The sequence below is a fragment of the Prosopis cineraria genome, unplaced genomic scaffold (assembly GCF_029017545.1).
Source record: "Prosopis cineraria cultivar Desert tree isolate PC_DT_omini unplaced genomic scaffold, ASM2901754v1 PC1, whole genome shotgun sequence".
Taxonomy (NCBI): Eukaryota; Viridiplantae; Streptophyta; class Magnoliopsida; order Fabales; family Fabaceae; genus Prosopis; species Prosopis cineraria.
In genome coordinates, this window is record NW_026555332.1 from 33,269,633 (window position 1) to 33,274,190 (window position 4,558).

Genomic DNA, 4,558 nt, shown 5'->3' on the forward strand with positions numbered 1-4,558 from the left:
TCGGACTTGAACGATCATTTTATCTCTCCTTTTGTTTTGACCTAAAAAATAAAAATATTTTTAAGTTTTAAATTAAATTTAGACTTTAGAACATATATTTATATCTTAAAACTAGAATTTATATTACTTATTTTTAATTTTTGAATACTATAATTTACATTTTATAAAAATAATATATAATATTATAATGTAAAAAATTATTTTTAAAAATTTTAAAAATAAAAAATAATTATTTTGATAAAAAAATAAAATTTAAAAATAGTACCAAGAAAATATTGTCAACATAAATACCAAGCCACAATTGCTCATTGAATAGGTAGTAGGGTTGTAGGTCAAAAAAAAGATATAGTGTGGTTATGAAAAAATAATTTAGAGTGACCAACATGAATTGGAGTTAGCAAAAATGATTAGTCTCTCACAACATGAAAAATTAAAATTTGAATTCTCACTAAATTTCATATTTAGATGTTTCAAATAATATTACTTCTAGTTACGTGAGCAATAAAAAAAGAAAAAAAATCACATTTAAGAACCTGTGAAGAAAATTATTCATGAATAATTATTAATAATAAATTTCATTTAAAAAATAAATTCATACTTTTATTTTAATAATAATTCATTTTTTATCGGTTCTCATATGTGAACAACCTTTTTCATATATACTTGGATCTTAAAGTGGGTATTGATGAATGCCATCTGCCCATGGGCCCTTGTTGGATTCTCCATTTATGGGTCTAACACACTCCAAAATCACACTGCAGCACTTGGGCCCACTTCCCATTCCAATCAGCCAAATCTTATCTTCCTTCTTAACTCTGTCTTCGGCTTCCGAGTAACCCACGTCATACCATAGCGATGACGATGCCTGGTTCCCAAACCTGTACAAGGTCATCAACGCAGCTTCCATGTCGCAGTCCGTTAGCTTCAAACCTTTTCCGATCTCCCTTATCACTGGGTGTACAAGGCAGGAAAAAATGATCTATTGCCGTCTTGAAATTTGGCGCATGATGATTTTTATTTCCTTCTGCAGTACTCTTGTTCATCACTTTCTTCTTCAATACCCAGAAAACGTACCGGAATTTCTCTGAGAAAGGAAGGATTTTATGACTTAAAACGGAGATGTTTGACTTGAGAGTCTCACCAGCTACCTGAAACACGTCTCCTTTTAGCGTCACTCCAAGTTTTCCCTGAGAATCTTCTTCCCTAAAAGCAGCGAAATAAGTTCTGTCATCGAAGGCTCTCTGGGTTCTGAGAGTCCGAGTCACTCTGTATTTTGAAGATTTCTTCGATTGTTTCTTGTTTGAGAGCAATATTGCTGCGCTACCCATGCGAAACAAACAGTTCAGGATCAACTTGGATCGTTCTTTACCAGAGTACCAATCTGTTGATAAGATCTCTGTGCTGATAACAACAGCATTTGAGTTCTTGTGAACGCTAGAAGATTCTTAGCCAGATCGATTCCAATGGCACTCGCACTACATCCCATACCAGATATACTACAACTCTTAATGTCACTTCGCAGAGAGTACTTGTTGATGACAATGGAGCTCAAAGAAGGGACGGGACAGAAGCCACAACAGTTCAAGATAAGAATGTCGATATCAAGAGGAGAGAGATTAGTTTTGGCCAAGAGATCGTCAACGACGGGGAAGAGAACCATTTCAACTTCTCTGATGGATTCAGAATGATGGGTTTTTGGAGGAATGAAGTGTAATGCAGGAGGAAGATAAGTCTGTTCACTTTGTCCTGAAGAAGTGAGGATCTTGGCCATGAAATTAACGCTCTCTTTGTCAAAACCAATGACGGAGGCATTTTCTAGGAACAATGAGAAAGGGACTCTGCAAGAGCCTAGTGGCTTCAGACACGAGTAATCCATGAGGTAAACTGGTGAAGGCTTTGAAAGAAAGTGCTTTAGAGCAAAACAAAGAAGGAAAATACAAAGAAAGAGGAAATGGATTAATGTGGTGGGTTTAAAGTTTTGCAGGAGGAAGAAGAAGGCTTCAGCAAAAGCTAGCAGTAAGAGAGCCAAAGGCCATAGAAATGGAGAGAGATTTGAAAGGAAATGATTTGAGAAGAGAGTGAAAGTGTGGGAGAAGGAATCTTGGCTTTGCATGGAAGAAATAGCTTCCATATTGAATGTACTGAAATGTTATTGCACGATATGGGGTGAGTGATGTTCGGATCTCTGAATGAGGAAAGCTATAAATAAACCATGCAGCTAGCTGCGATAATATTGTTAATTCAAATTATATTTGAACCACTGTCTGTCTTGATTTTTTTATTATTTGTTTATGACCAGTTAGATTTGTGATATATTATTGAAAATAAAAGCTGAACTCACCTCTACGTACATGCCTTTTTATTTTTTGGGGCATAATGCATGATTAGTGAGTTCATTTGAGTATTTTAGAATAAACAACAAGAAGCATTATCTCTTTGAACAAATTTATTTAATGTTCTTTTAGTCTTCTTCTATCTCTTTTCCCAAGACTTACGATTTTCTGTTCCATACTTTCACTAGTGTTTTTCCATGCATAGATATTATTTGAATATATCCAAATTATCTTATACAATTTTCAACCAGGCATTACACATCTTTATCTTTTCAAGAATATTGTTGATGAATTATATATTTATATTATATACCAAAAGAATCAATTGACTAAGGAGTTAATTAGGAGCCATCTGATCCTGCAATGTCGCATTCTGAGGCATTCCTCATTCAAGAAAGGACATGTGAAAACTTAAGAAGGAGTGGTTGGGAATACAGAGGAGATAATAACTAATTAATTGGCAGAGAATTTTCCTTTTTTTGTTTTATTTTTTTGGAGTACAGAACAACGCAAAAGCGGGGATGACAACATTTCATGTAGTTATAAAATATGAACTATTATAATATGTTTATATAAAGCATAATGCAAGTGTGTGTATATATATATATGAATCTCATTTGATAATTAGTCACAACCTTTATAGTTTTCATTTCAGTCCGTAGTTGCTAGAACCTGAAAGTCCATTGAAAAGAATTAGAAAATATTCATTGTGATATACACACAATTATTAAACCAAATTTAATTTCGTATGTAAAGGTCATGTAACTACTAAATTATATTGCCAAGACTTATAATAATGAACTGAGGAAAACGAAATTGAAAAAGATAATTATGCATGCATCACATAATTGTTTCGGTTTTTTTCCCCAAAATTCAGTTCCGTGAACAACATGAAGGGGGAATCTTTTTATTTTCCATTTTACTCAAGGGCAATTCAGATATTTTATATTCAGTAAATGAAAAAACTACTCCTTGAATTTTAGATCCAATAACATTATAGACCTTGAACTCGTTTATTATGCAAATTGTTCCCTTAACTTTGAAAAATGGTATAATTTGGTCTACACCAATGGTAAAAGTTAACATTAATCGCTAGTTAACCAAAAAAATAATAGAAAAGGACATACAAAATTATAGAAAATGAGCAAAAAAATTTGATTATTTTCTATAATTTTTGGGGTCATTCTCTGTAATTTTTGGATGCTTTATTGTAATTAATTTTTTCTTTTTTTGTTATTTTTTGGTCAACTAATAATTAAAATTAACTTTACTAACGACATAGGTTAGATTACACTATTTTTAAAAATTAAAAGAATAATTTACACAATAAACAAGTTCAGGATCTATAGTATTATTGGGCCTAAAGTTTAAAGGGTAATTTGCTCATTTACTTTTTCATATTTTATATTTTATGTATTTTAATTTATAAATCTATATATTCATTTTCCTTATATATCAAACATTATTTTAATAAATTACATGTTTTCTTTCTATTTTCATGCAGAATTTTTGCTTGCATTGTATCATTTGGTTTATGTATAAGCACTATAATAACATTCAAGACTATGCAGGGTTATACAAGGAAAAAATATTGTTTCCCCTTTACTTAGCCTAATATATCTCTTATGGTTAACGGGTCTAAAAAAATCTGTACATGCATTCTTGAAAATAGAGAGCAGTTGGGCATTCGTTCAATGTTAGTCAGATTGGATATTTAATTTTATTTTTTTATTAATTTTTATTTTTATATAAATATAAATATTAAATATAATTAAAAAATACTTATATCTCAATTTCAATGGCTAAAATTTAACATATTATAAAATTAAAATTATGACTGTTATTGTATTAATTGATAAAAAACAAATAGATAAAGATTAATTGTTAAATTCTCACCTACAAAATCCTCACAATTATAATAAAATTTAAATTCATGATATTTTCTTATGAGTTATGGACCAAATTTTAATGGGAGATTTCAAAAGTGAAAATTAAAGAAAAAAAACTGCACAAGGTGGAAAACGAGGAGGTTCAAAGCTTTTTATAGGTGTGACGATAATAGCAATTCTTGATCAAACTGCTATAATATTCGTAGCGGTTGATTCACGTTTGAACAGACGCAAACTGTCACAACCTGTGACTATTCATTAACTGAGATAATGTGGTTGCGGTTTTATCACACAAACTGCTATCAACTATTCACACCATTTGGCATTTTCAATTGT

General features: G+C 31.0%; 1 pseudogene; it reads right to left on the reverse strand.

Annotated features, from left to right (window-relative positions):
* Positions 1-670: 670 nt before the first annotated feature.
* On the reverse strand, positions 671-2,131 carry LOC129295565 (3-ketoacyl-CoA synthase 6-like; annotated as a pseudogene).
* Between the last annotated feature and the right edge of the window lie 2,427 nt (positions 2,132-4,558).